The sequence below is a fragment of the Cornus florida genome, unplaced genomic scaffold (genome assembly GCF_030987335.1).
Source record: "Cornus florida cultivar Cherokee Brave unplaced genomic scaffold, ASM3098733v1 CherokeeBrave_3.0.0_Hap2_Chr04, whole genome shotgun sequence".
In the NCBI taxonomy this organism is placed as follows: domain Eukaryota; kingdom Viridiplantae; phylum Streptophyta; class Magnoliopsida; order Cornales; family Cornaceae; genus Cornus; species Cornus florida.
Genome location: NW_026775574.1, coordinates 39,315,143 through 39,332,593, shown reverse-complemented (window position 1 = coordinate 39,332,593; position 17,451 = coordinate 39,315,143).

The window sequence follows — 17,451 nt, the reverse complement described above, 5'->3', positions numbered from 1 at the left end:
TTAGTCAAGGGTAATGATACATAATCCTCCAAGTTTCATAACATATATGCACAAAACTCCTATGCACTCAGCGTTAACAATTTGGTAACGCAAATTTATAGGCTACTGCCTCAATTAATAAACAAAATCCTCAAAAAGTCAATTTAAAAAGTAAAACTGACCTTCCTCCAAAAATCGCCTTGCTTTCTGTATGGAAGACATCACGAACAACTACTTCCTGATAGAAAACTCTATTATATGAGTTATACTATTTCCAAAACCTACTGTCGCCTCCCAACCGCGCGCAGACCACTACAAAAGAGAGTATCTATCTCCGACGTGTCATTAAATGAAGTCAAGGTCTAATTGTATTCCCCTTACTTCCATTTTAAATCAACAAATTAGAGGTTTGCACGTGTAATATACAGAACCTCAAAAAAATTTCACACCAACCTCCTTGTGCTAACATCATCGCAACAAGATCCTGAAAAGCGAAATAAATGCTTTCAAATTGTCCACGAAAACCTAAGATATATGCCTCAAGCATATCCTCCACGATCTAAGTTAATTTCTCGATCAAGTCCTCCATCTAGAGATATGAAGCAAAGTTGCGGCTCCAAAATCTTCAGAGAACTCCTTCTAAATAGCATTTTTCATCCATTATAATGGATATCCACATGCTATAACACCACTATCAGTGCAATGTAGAACTGATACAAAGCTCTAAAATGAACATTACCCCAATTAATGTCCATAAGTGAACTTGCTCAATCTAGCACTCTTTACCCATATGGAATTAAAATTCCAATTCAATGTCGATAATTCCTACCGACTATTCACTCCTGATTAGTTCAACTCCCATTTTGATATGAAGTGGCAAAAATCTCCAATGATATCCAATTATCAATTTTTCACCTTTTCTAACAGGCGTTACTCTTAGAAACAATTTTGTATATGTCCCTACCCATTCCCGTTCACCCAAACTGACATTTGATGTCTTGATGTAACTTATAATCGTCTGAGTGCACCGAGAAAAATTCACAAATTTTGTATCTCAGTCACTCCAGCATCATTTACAAAACCTACTATTCCTCCGCCAGTACCTTAAGCTTTATTTGAGTAAGGTAACACCTTCTCCAAGGTCAGCTCCGAAATTCTAAGTTGGCCTCCTTAATTACCTTGGTAATAGCAAGTGTCATTATTACACATGCTATAAACTCAACTAATAACCCAACAACTAACCGAAAGATTTAATACCATATCGGTTGTTGAGAGCATCCACTTCCAAATTTGTTTCCATTAGACAGAACTTGATGCAAAGTGTGAATCACCACTTCTATCCATTGACGTCGTCTTGTGATCCGTTCCATTCGTATGAACTAATGTCATACCAGTTCAAAATTGACAATAATTAAGCTGACATAATTTATTAGTCAACCAATATCCCAACCAGAATCCTGACCCTTGTATAACATCAGCAATCCCTCAACTAAATCCGTGGAAAATACTCTGTCATTTCCATTTCAGTATAAGAAATAGCTGTTAGGATCTAGTGATCTCTGATGGTCCATCTCGACTATCTAATAAATAGCAGACTTGGAGACAAAATCACTATGTCCCTCCTCCTACATGTGCTCTAAACATCTGCGTTGTAGCGTGATGCATCATATCTTCACCTATATGAAATAGAAAACTAAGAGTTACAAACCTCAGTCCTTGCATCCTCCTTCCAATTTGTCTGCAAAAAGTACTGTTAGTCCGGTACCACCAGCTTTCGTCTGCACCACCCAATGTTTAAAGTGGAGCATCTTCAAAAGTTAATTCTGTAACTAAATCTATCCACCACTAATTCGTGATAACCTTACCGATATTAAAAGTCAATCAGTACTTCCATTTATCAAAAGTTAACTATCATTTTCACTCAACAAAAGTCAACAACCACGACCTTTCCATACACACCGTGCACCTCTTCTTTATATATAGGTGATCGGTCTCATCCTCCTGTCTTTGACACACCCTGTTTCTTTAACGAAAGTAAGTGTCAATCAAACTTGTTATGTAACATTAAATGAATATGAAACCTTTCCATCCACCAAATAAGTCATCAATTTCCTAGCAACAACTAATTGTTGCGAATTATGACCCTAAAAAAATTTCATATTATTTACGCAAGTAATTAAGACGTAGTTTCCTCCTCTATGTACAACACCGGCAACTCCTCCTAATGACACGTTCCCGTGAATAAATTCCTGTTTAAGAATAGATCGATGAAAGTTAATACAGTCTACGATCCTCATTCGGCGTCATTCCCATATGTACCTAAACCAGTACTAAATCCTCATTCCGACTTAGTAACAACTCCTAGAATTTCCAAGAGGATGTTCAGCAAATCTGGCAGCTCTGATAACCCATCGTGGTGTTATAGTGGTCTTTATTTACCACAACTTCACGAAAATCGAAATACTAACAACCACCATTATCATGGCATTGTAATAAGATACGTATCCAGACCTAGCATAAAAATATCAAACTGATCGTACTAGATTATTTGACTCATAATGATGGTTTAACTATCCCATCCCAAAACATACTATAATGACGCATGTCCAGGTCTAATAGATTGGCTAGAATTATGTACATCTACGAAATCTTATGACCACATGCTCACAATTCAAGCGTAAATAGCGTTATTACAACATGCTATGAAAAACAGTAGTTGGCTGATCACATACTTGTGTCCCTAACTAAACCACATACCAAATCCCAAATAGTTAACGAAAATAAAACACGTATGGCAAACACAATATTACAAAATATACTCCTACTTAAGACATCGTTCTTTCTAGGGAAAAATCTCCTCAGAAATCAATTTGGAAAAATTGTTTTACACAATTTCCTTTTATAGTTTCGTAGGTAATCCTCCAACCTCGAAACTTATCCTTTAAACATTACTTAAAAGCAACATATGTTTTCCTAAGCAAATATTAAGGGCTTAACCCTCATCCTCCTTATACACGAAAAGGTAACCTTTCTAACATGGCTTTATAAAACAAATATAACGTCACAGCATAATCCACATGCTCTTTTGAACGTGATATAAAATTATATATTTCGTTCTGATAAGAACTCCATCCGATTCCCAAACTCCTAAAAAGTACTTCTTATATATCTCTTTTAGAGATGATAAGAATTTAGATATTTGTAGATTGATCAACACCAACTCTACTAGTATCATTCGCTATACTACTAGCAATTAAGATCACCCTCACGCGATCATTCATCTTCAAGATTCAGTACCCTCTTTCTTGAATATCCTAAAATCTCCTCCATTAGGATCCTCTTTTCTCCTTTTTGAGAATAACTGAAGTTGTGTAGGACCCAAGATGCAGTGACTTATCACATACACCTAAATCCATCCTTGGCTTACACTTTAAAGTAGTGCCATGTGAAACTAAACCTTCGATCCCTAATTTTGTCTTTTAGCAAAGAAATTAATAACGTACTCCTTTACTTCTTTGGGTCATTATCGCTTTCGCCTTGGACCCAATCCTCCTCCCAGTGCCAACCATTCTGTGACTACAGAATATAATTGACATCAACTCCTCCTAACGAACCGTAAATTGTAATGACCCGGTCATTTTCTTTCCTTTCCTTTTCTTAGATTTTCACGGATATTTTTTTTTTTCCGTTGATCATTTCCTTTCTGAGTTCGGTTTCTCGTCACTTAGTGTTATCTTGAGTGCTCGGGGATGGTTTCTGAGACTCTCTTCCGTGGATTGACAACTTCCTTTGAGGACCGAGTCATTTTCACATTTTCACTTTTGTGACACTATTCACTTTTCGTCTTTTTCTCGGTTGTCACTTTGTTGGCATAACCTCACTTTTCGTGTTCGAATTTGATTCCAGTTTTGCATGTATCCACGATATTTAAATTCCATACTATTTGTATTTTTACTTTTGTAGAAAAGCATGCTAGTTATGTACATTCTTCCTTAAGGGTATGGATGCACACTTCTTTGGAATTTTCCTTTCTTTTGGGGTCATTTGTGTAATTACTGTAAAGTAATTATTTTTCGTCTTAAGGACCATTTTACGATTTAATTTGGAAGATATTTTCAAAAATGACCTTTTTACAATTTTTGAAAAGTGTGACAAGTGTCACACTCTCATTGGTCCACTTGTTGACATTTGTGTGGGGACACTTTGATGCCTTGGATGATGACATGTGGAAGGTGGAGATTCCACCACTTGTTGGCCTAGGATTGGTGCACTTGGTGGCTTGGATGGTTAACAAGTGTAGGTTTGAGATTAAGCCTAGGATGGAGCCTTGGATTTGTGACAATTGTAGGCACCAAATTTTGTCTTGCAATTAATTTTTGGGCCACTTTGGGATTATGGTTTTAAAGAAGGGTTTTTGTGCAATTGACCATAAATGTGTGTGTTGACCATGGTGTAGGATCACCTACTGAGTGGAGGATTTCTAATTCCTCCACTCACACTTTTTCACATTATGTCATTAGCTTCCTCACCACAAACCCTAGCCTCCATGGATGGAGCTTGAAGCCTTAGATCTTGACCTTGATTTTTGAGGGCCTTCCATTGATTTCCAAGCTTAACCTTGGGAATACTTTTTGTTCCCCTCATCCTTCTCTTCATAACCCTTGAAGGGTTTGCCATCTTGTGTTGATTTGTCTTGGATTCTTGAGAGACACTTCTCTAGTGAGGTAGGGGGTGTTATAATTTATTTTCCAATTTGTTTTACTTACTCTTGTATGAAATATAAGTTGCATGCATGACTTTTATTAATTTGATAAATTAGAGATTTATCATAGCTTGCATATAACTCATTTTAGACTTGGTAAATGGCTTGGCCATGAGTTGATCTTTGTTATATATTAAATTGGGAAGATTTAAATGAGTTTTCAAATCTAGAGATTTAATGAATTTAATTTGATTTAAATTCTAATTAATTGTGTTTTGCTTGTATTCCATTTTAGACTTGATATATGGTATGACTATGACTTAGTGTTTACTATATATTAATTTGGGGTCATTTGAATAACTTTTGAAATCTAGAGATTTAATGAATTTAATTGATTTAACTTTTGAAATCTTGATATATGGTATGACTATGACTTTGCATTTTTGATTTGATATAGGTAATGACCATGATATGTTGTTTAACATATATTAATTTGAGGCTAATTGGAATTGATTTTAAATCTAGAGAATTTAATTATTTTATTTAATTAAATTCTATCTAATTGTTCCATGGATTTAATTATGTTGTAGAAGTTGATTTTATGTATAAATTATGGATTTGGACTTGTTGTATATTCACTTGGTTGTGTTTTGAGCACTGAATAACATTGTTGTTATATTTATATTCATAAGAACATGTTTTCTTCATGGAATATATTGTTGCCTTGTGTAATGAATTGCACACTTTGTATTTGACATTATATATGCCATCTTAGAATTTAAACTCTAAGGCATAGATTGTGTGGTTTCAACCTACTTGTGCATGGAAGGTGGTTTCGTGCATAATATAAATTATGTATAAGTTGTGAACTTATTTGGTTTATTTTGGAGTCTTGGGATATTGTTACAAGTGATATGGCTAGAGTTTGGCTCTAGTGCAGAAGGTTTCAGTTCTTCCCAATTAAGATAGTGTGCACTAGGGTGGTCTTCCCAGCGAGTTAATACCCGGAACAACAATTTTGATCTTGGTTTAGTCCGAGACGTGATATCCAAGTTTTCCACTATTTGATTTCGCATTCAATTCCAAGTTGACAATCATGTTTAATTGTGACTTGTGGTTTTGGCTATTGGTGAATTGATGTTATTAAGTACATCCATGCTAAATTGTTATATTTAGTTGTTTTTCGCACTTTTAGATTTCAAGTCGATAACTTTGAGAATCTATGTCTTGATGCATTGTGTTAGAAATTCTAATTATGCTAAATTGTTATATTTGGTTGTTTTCGTATTTTAGATTTCAAGTTGATAACCTTAAGAATCTATATCTTGTTACTTTGTATAGCATGTCCTTATGTTATTTGGAATTGCATGAAGAGTGTGAATTATGCTATAAATGAGCTAAGGTAGCTCAGGATACTCCCTGAGTCTCACATTCGACATAGACGTTAGGTGGCATGATCCTTTTGAACTGTTTCATGTTAGTCTAAAAATCTCTAAAGAAATCGAGTCTATACATCATCATTCTCTACGAGTAAACTTGTTTACTCAGCCCGAAGCTACTGGGGGGCTATTTCAGGTATGAAGACTTGGTGCGTGATGTTCATCATTGCTTGGATGATAGTTGACTTGAAGGCTTTAATTTTTATAAGGGTTGGCTTGAACTGCCACTTGTAGCCTCAGTTGTCAAAATGTGTATAATTGATTCCATTTATGTAGCGTGTACATGAGTACACTCTTTACAATGTATTTGATATGTATGAGATGAGGCCGGAGGCCAATGACATGTATTTTGTATCCTATGTAATTTATGACTTCATGAAATATTATGAAAATATTGAAAAATGTCAAGTTATTGTTTCACCATGTTTGCATCGGGTGTGGGAATTTCATTTTGATTCTTCCGCAGGATCTCATTAGTCATGTATGAAGTGCGGCCAAGGGCCAAATGGTCATTTGAAACCATTTTATAATTTTGGTTTTCATATTTTGCATTTCAAGTTCATTTTTGCCTTTTTGGACGTCGGGGGGTCAGATTTTGACTCGGCCATTTCCGGGAGCCGCGGATCATTCCCGAACGTTCAAAATTACTATTTACATTTGCGTGCATGATCGTTTTCATGAAAAACCCTTTCGTTTGTGTTTTGAGCCTCCTATAGACTCATTTCACCCATTTGTTGAAAAATCTAACCTTAAGGGCATTTTGGGGATTTCTTTTGGGAAATAAATTATGTTCTCGACTCTGTCACATAGAAAATGTGATTTTAGGGGGAGTTTCTTCTTTGTCTTTTTCTGAAAAATGTCATCTTGACCTCATAAATCGCGCTCCAAGTTCAATTTTCTGCTAAAAACATTGTTTTTGCATTTTTAGGGTTTCAGCTCATGCCACTGCCGCATTTGACGGGGCCCCGTAGCTTTTGTGCCGGTGCCCACGGGTTTCTACCACAATTGGCGAGCCCCCGCAGCTTTTGGGCGAGCGCCCGCGAGTACTGTTCCTACTCCAGACACCTTTCTTCAACAGGCCATATCTCACTTGTTTTAATTCTGAATTGGTCCGTTCTTGAGTCTAAACTGACCGTGTCAAAATAAGCTTTCCAATGGTACCAATTAGAGCTTCATATTCCATTTTTAACTCAAGTTATTCATGTTTTAGTAAGGTAGTGTCAGAATTTGGTTCTAACCGGGATAGAGTTTTCCTTTCTTTGACTTCGGGACTTGATATCTTTTCCGTAGGGACTCCAAATCAAATGATTCTTGAGTCTAACTTCATTAATTTTTCATTTTCTTTCCAATGGTACCATTTTTAGTTTCAGATTTTTCTCCTAGCTCAGGATATCCTTGTTTTATTGAGAGGGTGTCGGATCTGGTTTGAACCGAGATAGGGTTCATCTGGGATTTCTCTTCCTTTGGCCTTGGGACTTCAAGTGAAGTTACCAAAGGATGTTTTAGGATGTTTTAGATCTAATTTGACTTTTTTAAAGTTAAATTCCTTCCTCTTAGGGTAAAATGACCATTTTACCCCTGGCTCTTCTCTTGTAGGGTTTTGATGCCCTTCTCTTCATTTTGTTTCCGTTGAGTCTCGAAACTCTTTGAGAGTCCATTCTTGTGCCCTAAGGATGACATACATCTCTAAGGACTTGTCTTTGTTTTGCTTTCGCACTTTATTCATTTGAATTCTGTGGCTTCATAGGGAGTCATCGTGCTGCCTAGGGATGGCGTACATCTCTTAAGGCCATTTTGCTTCTTTTGCTTCCGCATCTTGGATCCGGTTCGGCTCATTATAGGACACACTGGGTTGAAAAATCCAAGGTCATCACATAAATAGAGTACAACAAATCCTAATATGGGCTCTAAGTTTTAAGAGACGCAACGCGGAAGTCATATAACGAAAGACACTCCTAAGGACACTTGAACCTGGAGTGCTCTGATACCAACTATGGTACCCCCGAATTTTCGAATACAGGTTGGCCAGGTCCACGCCCGAATACCCGAGGATATCAAAAATAATTCAGTAATAAACGAACACAGAGTACAAATATGATATAAAAATAAAAAGTAAAAATAAAATGTTGAAGGGAAACTAAAATAATAATCCAATAATTAATCCTTAGAATAAATTTCCATTGATTAATAAATCCTTCTGATACAACTAATCCTCCAAAAATATACAACTCAGGAATCCATACAATGTGGACCCCTAGAAATCCAAACTAAATAAGTAACTAAAATAATGTCTACATTTGAAAACATAAACATAAACAAATCTTCTAAATGGAAGCGGAAGAATGAAGTAGACTGATCCTTGCTCAGCACGAACAACCTCTACTCCTGACGAACACTTGAAAAATAATGGTAGGTCAGGCCTACAAACAAGTTCTACTCTACTATAGTCCAAGCAGAGATCCGATACACGTATATATCTTAATCAACTCAACAATAGCTATATAGTCCGTACATAGATATATCCACACTAAGGGACTCTCACTAGACTACAAAGGGGTCTCAACCTGAATAGAAGGTAACATGCAAAACGCACCTGAGTGGGAATGAGTACCTAAGCCTAACAGGGTATACCTCTACCATCATAGCCAGCTACGCATCCTACTGCATATACGCTCGATAACCGTCGACACTGAGACTCAAGCTCATGCCACTGTAGCATAAATATATATTTAAAATCCTATCCTATCATATCCATCCATAAGAAAACCAGTAAGTCATTCAGCTTGTTCAACTGCACAGACTAAACATCCAGAGAAAATCCAGTTAGTCGTTCAGCTTGTTCAACTGCACAGACTAAACATCTAGAGGAAATCCAGTTAGTCGTTCAACTTGTTCAACTACACAAACTAAATATAAGTAGTATTCTATATTTATAATCCTTTCACTTATTCCGTATAGGTAGGATATAGTATTTTGAAACTAATCCGTCCCTAGTATGCCACCGTCCCATACCGGTGCATACAATCCATCCATCCATAATAAATGATGCACAAATAAATTAATACACCAATTAATCCATACCTATAAATCATACACATAACCATTTGCATTTATTTAAGCAAAAACAACAATTTAAATAGCATGTAGTTAAATTACATTCCACGTAATCAACCTACATTTCAAATAAATAATGTAAACTTCTAATCATGAATAAAGTCCTTTAAACATTTATTTCAATTGTTAAAATAATTAAATAACTAACCATCCATTAAATAATTTATAAAAATTATTTATAAATCCGTATTGTCCAATTCCTTAAGTATATGAAGTGTATTATGCATTCTAGAACCTTCCAAAGTCCATTTAACCCATTTAAATTAATTAAAATAGGTTTAAAAATAATTCTGGGTAATTAAAACCAACATCTAAGTCACAGTCCAACTAAGCAGGCTGAGTTCCCAACTGAGTCGGCTGAGTTGGTGCTGAAGTCATCTTCTTCATCTGTTCAGCCTCTGTAAACCCTAAAATTCCATAGTTAAAGCCTTTAAGCTTCAACCTAAGTCCCATACGTCTATACTAAATTATTTTAGATGTTTTAACATGCAAAGATTAAACTTAAACATCAATTATGCATCAAAAATTCCAGAATAATTCAAAACAAGAATATGAAACTAAAAACATACAATCCTTTATTTTAGTTCAATTAAGCATGCATAATACTTCAGTTTAATTGTTTAAGTCTCCTAGAATATCCTAGGCATGTATAGAAACACAGATCAAATGGAGAGAGTAAGAAAAGAACTTGCCTTAGGATTTCAGATTGAAAATCCCAAATCTCCTTCTCTGTGTTCTTCCTCTGATTCCGGCGACCTTGGTTGCTGTTGAACCTTTTGCTGCTCGGTCCTAACCCCACGAACAGTCTCTCCTTCTTCCTCCTAGGGTTTGGCCTTGAACCCTTAGCCAAACCCTCCTTCTTTTCCCTCACGTTTTCCTCTCTCCATCTTTCTGCCTCTAAGTATAAAATATATCAAGTATATGAAAACCTAGCCTCCCACAGACCTATACTATTATATATATAGTAATCCAATTTAACCCTAATCCAAATCATACCCTAAGTCCATGTGACTCATTGGGTTAGTCCATTACTACTATTTATATCCAACTCCTTTAAAATAAAAGACAACATAAAACAATTAAATGATTTAATCCGAATAAATAACTACAATTAAACCACACATCAATTTAGCAAATAAAACACCCAATTAATTAACTACACAAGCACTTAATTAATTCAAATAAATCACATAAACAATTAAGACAATAAGCATATAATCATGTAGCCACATAAACACATAGCCACGTAAGCACATAATCACATAATTAAATAAAATGTAATAAAATAAATAATTAAATTTTCTTTTTATCCTTTTGAAAAGTAAGGGTATTACAGAGAACAAAACCCTAATTAAAAATTTAAAACTAATTTACTTAAACAAACCAATTAATTAAATAAAATAAATAATACAATTAATTTATTTTCCAAATAAGCATACATTAATGAAAAATAAAAATACAATTAATTTAATTAAACCACCAATTAAACAAAATTATAATTAAATACACAATGAAGCAATTAAATAAAAATAAATAACAAAACAATTAAACAATTTAACAAATAATCAATTAATCAAACAAAAATGCAATAAAACCATAACTAAAATGCCGAGACTATCCTTATAAAATTAGGGGTATTAAAGACACTTCCTAGCAAGTCGTTCAATCGCTCCCACGCTTTATGTAAGGGTTCTCCATCTCCTTGGGAAAACTCACGAATTAAAGTTTTTATGGAATTGGTTCGACTTGCGGGGTAATACTTTTTTAGAAATTCTTGTTGCATTTGAGCCCATGATGTTATAGTATTCGCCCCCGAGTTATTAAACTAATATTTAGCTTTGTCCCAAAGAGTGAAAGAAAATAGCTTAATTTTAAAACTTCTTCAGGAACATCCGTGATTTTCATGGTGGCTCATACCTTTAGAAACTTATCCAAATATTTGTAAGGTTCTTCATTGCTTAACCATGAAAAATGGGACATATTTGAATGGTCGATGGTTTAATTTCATAATGATTAGCCCTAAAATTTGGCAATTGGATGCATGTTGGTGCATTGTATACATTAGGAGTGTAATGATCACGAATGAACATTTGAGGATTTGGAACTTGAACTCCGAGAGGGATTTGACCTAGAGGAGTTTGTTGGATCACATTGCGTTCTACAAAACCAGATTCACATTTTGGTCTTCCATTGAAGTGATGTGATGAACAAGATTGGGAAGAGAGGAACACTAGGAAACCTTCTACCATGAGTACACAACAACAATAACACAACAATCAACAACAAACTCCAACCTCCACATAAGATATTCCCATACTCCTCAATATATCAATGCACAAAAGTAATGGTCTCGATAAGGACCCATGCTTTTAACATTAAAGTAATAGCCTCTACAAAGGCCTATACTTGGACAAGAAATTTAACAATGTAATTAGCCTCGACAAGTGCAATTTCTCAAGCATATAGCAATGAACAATTAAGCTACAAGAGTTTCAAGAATTACTCACAAAGGTCCCAAGAAACAATGTCAAGATCCAATGATTGTTTTCCTTGTATTCAAGTACCTAATTGAAACAAGAGTAACAAGTATGAAAAATAAAAAATAAAATTTAAAACAAGCAATCAAAGAAACATTAATGCCTAATTCGATTCCAACTAAAACGTTAATCCCTAGCAATGGTGAAAAAAACGTGATGCGACCCATTCGTGTGCACAAAATAGTATTATTTTAGATAATTTCAAATGGGCATCACCTTTTAAATTTATAAAAGCCACTTAACACTAATACAATGATGTATAGTAAGAAGGGATCGTCTTACGAGATTGAACACGTGTTGGAATCAAATTGAACTTTAGTGCTAATGAGATTGTAAAGAAAGTTGGTTTGGTTTGTTAAAACTACAATTGAACTTAGAAACATGCAATGTAATTGAACTAAAATGTGATACCCCTCAAATCCGAGACATGGGTTGATCAGGCCCAAGCCCGAACCCGAGGGAATATCAAACAATTAATACTTAAATGAACACAGATTACAAAAATGAATTAAGAAATAAATAAAAATAAAGCTGAAAGAATTCTAAAATATAGTCCTTTAAAATTAAATACTTTAAATCCAATAATCCCAAACTTTCCAAAACCTCCAATACTTAAACAACTCGGGAATCCATCTCTAGTGGACCCCTAATAAAAATCCAAACTGAAATATAAATTACTGAAAGGACATCCAAAGTTAAACCACGGAGAGAAGTCCTACGTCGTCGGAAGAGTGAGTGATAGTCTCTGCTCAGCACGATCAAGCCTATGACCGGAACTGTCGATTACCTGAAAAATAGAAGTGGGTCAGGCCCACAAATAAGTTCTATCCTACTACAATCCAGACAGAGACTCGATACGCATGTACATCCTAAACAACTCAACAATAACTATGTAGTCCGTGCATATATATATCCACACTACGGGACTCTCACTGGACTATGAAGAGGGTCTCAACCTGAATAGAAGGCAATACGCAAAACGCACCTGAGTGGGCATGAGTACCTAAGCCTAAACAGGGTATACCTCAACTAACAAAGCCAGCTACGCATTCGACTGCATATACGCTCCCTAACCATCGATCCTGAGACTCAAGCTCATATCGAAGTACCATAATCATATATATAAAATCCTATCCTATCCATCCGTAAAAAATCCAGTAAGTCATTCAGCTTGTGCAGCTTCTTTGACTTAGCATGAATAGCAAGTAATCCAGTTAGTCATTCAGCTTGTGCAACTTCTTTGACTTAACATAAATATAAGTAGAATTTATTTTATAATCTATTCCCTTATTCAGTATAGGTAGGATTTAGTATTTTAAAACTAATCCGTCCCTAGTATGCCACCGTCTCATACCGGTGCATACAATCCATCCATCCAGCAGTTGATAATACAGTCCATGCATGTAAATATCAACTAATCCATAAATCCAACAATTGAGAATAAAAATATTAAATTTAAACATCAATTGTTCCATAATGAGCATACCAAAGTTATGTATTTTAATATGCTGATTTTACACTGCACAATAAAAAATCCAGCAATTCACAATACAACAGTTTATGTAAATGTCAATTTATCCCCAGAATCCGTACAATTGAGAGAGCATAAATAAATATCTACATCAATTAATTCCATAGTAAGCATAATAAACATTGGCCAATTATCATGCTCATATTACTAATCCAACCATTGATGCGATAAATGCTGAAATTTATATATCAATTATTCCTTAACAAGCATGGTAAAAATATATAGATTTTAACATACTTATTTTATACCACTAATACATAATTAGAATTTGATAATTATTCACAAGAAATTGCTAGAACAACATAAGCAATTTAAACCACTTGCATCCACTAACAGTTTGCATAACTTTCTAAGAACTGTTTACTGTTCAACCTATAGACCCTAAGTGGTTTATTATTCATTCCCACACCTTCTGGAGCTTTAATACAACCTCAGAACTCATCTAGGTTCCCATGTACAGTCCCTGAATACTTCAGAAAGATTAAAAACCAAACCCAGAAGCAAAAATATGCCAAAAACGCATCAAAAGGGGGTGGAGCTGCCTCCCCCTTGAGTGGAGCCGGCTCCACACTTTGTGGAGCCGCCTCTACCTACCTTAGAGCCGGTTCCACCCTTGTGGGGAGCCGCCTCTACTCACAGAAACCCCTACTGCTTGTTTCCCTCACCCATTTCACCTCCGGCGACTTCCATTCCTTCTGTTCTCCATGGTTAATGTTCCTATTGGTTAATCCTAAGTCCCAGTGTGTTCTAGAGATTTTAAAAATCATTAATCATTAATCAACTTCAATTAGAACAAGAAATATGCAAGGAAGAATTAAAACAAGCAAACACTAAACATGTAAACACATACAGTCACAGACGAACCTAAACATGCAAACCAGATTAATTTAACATTTATTTACTCCTAAAATTGTAATAGAGATGTAAAGAACACAAGTCAAAGGAGAGAGTTAGGAAAAGAACTTGCCTTTGAGATTTGGTTCAAAATCTCAGCGTCGTCTTCCTAAGGTTTCCAGCGAACGTTTTGTTTTCTCTCTCTATCTTCTCCTTGGTTCAACCCTCGAACAACACTCCTTTAATCCCTCCTTGGTTCAGCCTTAGTCCTAGCTAAACCCTAACCAAAGTACTATGTTTCTCTCCGTCTCTCTATATACGTGAATAGAGTTTTTGATTTCTAAACCCTAAGCCGACATCTAATGATATATTTATATAGGTTTAAGGAAAACCTAATTCCAATCTTAAGAGGAGACTCAGTCGGCTAACCATGAAGAAAAAATAAAACCCTAAACATAATGATGAATAAGAAAACCAATAAAAACAATTAATTCATATTTCCACGTAATCATATATTAAGGAAAGGAAAATAATTAAAACAAATACTCAATTAAATAATTCAATTAAATAAAACAAATACTATAATTAACTCAATTAATTAACAACAATTAAAAAAAAAAATAAGCAAATAGCCAAATAAACACAGAAAAATACAAAAATTACAATAAAACCATAAAATAAACTACCGAGACTATCCTTTAAAATTAGGGGTATTACATAAAATGAGTAGAATGAAAGAGATAGGAAAGGAGTCTCAGGGGATAGTAATCACCACTAAGCTCATTCACTAAACCACAAGTCTTCGTCTAATTGGGAAAAAATCATGTTGTAAGCCAAATGTGACTACTAATTGCATTAATAAGCATGGCTACCAAATTCAAACATGAATTGTCTACTTAACTATAAACATGAATTAAAGTGTAGTGCAATTCATCAAGCCTAAGCATAAACTATTTAATTGATCAACAATTGTAGCGCACATCAATCTAGAAAATAATGCAATTTGCAGCAATAAGCCATGGATTATCAAATTCAAGCATGGATTGTCTACCTAACTACAATTGGAATGCAATTAAACTACAATTAAGCTAAGACAATAAAATTAAAGCAATTAAACTAAAAATGTAGTACCATCCATGAAGCGTAAGCATAATCCATCAAATTAATCAACAAGTGCATCTAGTGAAATCCATGCATAACCATCACTAAATCCTCAATTAATCACACATAGACATCAACCAATATAGAGAATTATTATGAAGAATTTAACAATAGAAATTAAAGGAGAATCCAGGATTCATTACATACACATGGCTATAACATCATTTACAACAATAATTCCCCAAAAAGATAAAGCCAAGGATTTCCTGCGATTGATCGCAACTTGCTGATGAAGCTTGGCCATTTCGCTGACGTGGCGGTGCGATAAATCGCACCTGGCCTACGATCAATCGTAGGCCCCTTTTGGTAATTGTTGGTCTTTTTTTGGATTTTTCTCGAAATTTTTGCTTGACTCCAAAAGGCTTTAATAGACCATTTTTAGCTCATTTGAACCTTATTGACCTTAAATAGGTAAAATCACAAATTAGAACTAAAACAGGAAAATATAGATATATGCAATAACTAAAGTACCCTAACTTAGGGCTAAAATATGCAACATTTAAGCACTTATCATGGGCAACAAAGCTACAAAGGAACATATGGAAAAAGCATTCGACTTACGGGGTACAGGGTCGGCTCAAGCCTTAGGCGGTCGCCTAAGGCCCTAGCCAATAAAAAGGCCCAAAAATTTTAAAATTTTTGTATATTAAGTTATATTATATGTAACGACCCGGGTTTTTATTCAACCCAGTGGGTAAGTGATGAATCGAGGATTGACCCGTTAATAGATCCAGAATGCAGAAGTGAAAGATAAACTATAGTCCTTTGAGATATAAATCATCTCTAAGATACCAATGTGACATACCATGAGATCACGGAAGCTAAAGAGAGCAAAAGAGGAAACTAGAGTTTAAAAGGGCTAAATCCGTCAATTAAGGGCATAATGGTCAATTCACAATCAAAAGGAGAAAATTGACTCTAAACAAGTCAAACAAGGTGAAGACAACCTAATCTAATCATTTCATAACATTTCAAGAAGTTCTAAGAACTTTGGATAAGAATTCCCACAAAACGCCCTTTCCCGGTTTACGAAAACAGACACCCTGTCACTAAAACATGAATAACTCTCACTGTGATTGGAATTTGAGAATTGCATTGGTACCATTGGAAAGATGACTCAAAATTCATGAGTTTAGGCTCAAGAATCACCCCATTTAGGTTAGAAACGAAGGTGATATGACCTTTTGAAGTTGGACCATTAGTGCTGAAACCAAGTCTGGAAGCTGTGCATATAAAAGCTATTTAGGTCGACCGAAATAGAGTTTTGGTCGACCGAAATGACCAAAATTGTTACTGAAATCAGGTTTTTGAGGTGTGGATGGTTCGGTAGACCGAAATGAGCCATCGGTCGACCGAAACAGGCCCAAATAATAAAAATGGCTACTGGAAATGGACTTTTACTATACCATGAAGTTTCCAATTGCCATTGGTTGACCGAAATAGAGTTTCGGTCGACCAAAACACCTCGAAAAGCTGCTGCAATTCTAGGAAAAAGGTCATTGGTCCAATTCTAAGGTTGTGATGCATTCCATATGATCCAACCATGCTTAGAAACATTCTCTAGCCTGAAAAGAGCATCCCTAACATGCTAAAACAAAAGGAAACTTAAAACATACTCCAATGCATGAATTTTTATATAAAACTTCATAATTTATCCATAATTAGTTCAAAAGTCAAAACTTAAGAGTTTTGCGAGATGTGAGTATGCACGCAAACGTAAAATGATGTAGTAGACGAGTTACAATGGCCTACGGCCTCGTTACAACCCAATTACAATTTTTGACATGTCAAACCTCTAATTTTCACAATAGGCTATATTTGCAATACTTGAAATTTTAGAGCATACTTGTGAACATCAAGTTAATGGCTCTTGGCCTCATATTATACATATAAAACAAGTATCAAAAAGTGTATTTAGGTACACATTACATATTTCAAGGCAAAATAGCATTTTTACACCAAAATGATACTACATGCTAACACTTGCATGTTTTCAAAAATACAATAGAATACTTCAAGGTATCAAGGCAACTTAAGGATGTGATACATCCAAAAACAAAGTCTTTTTACCTGCAAAACAACCCAAACAACTAGGGTGAGTAATCAAGTTACTCGTAAGATGTGGTGCATGCGCATACCCTATAGTTTCAAGTA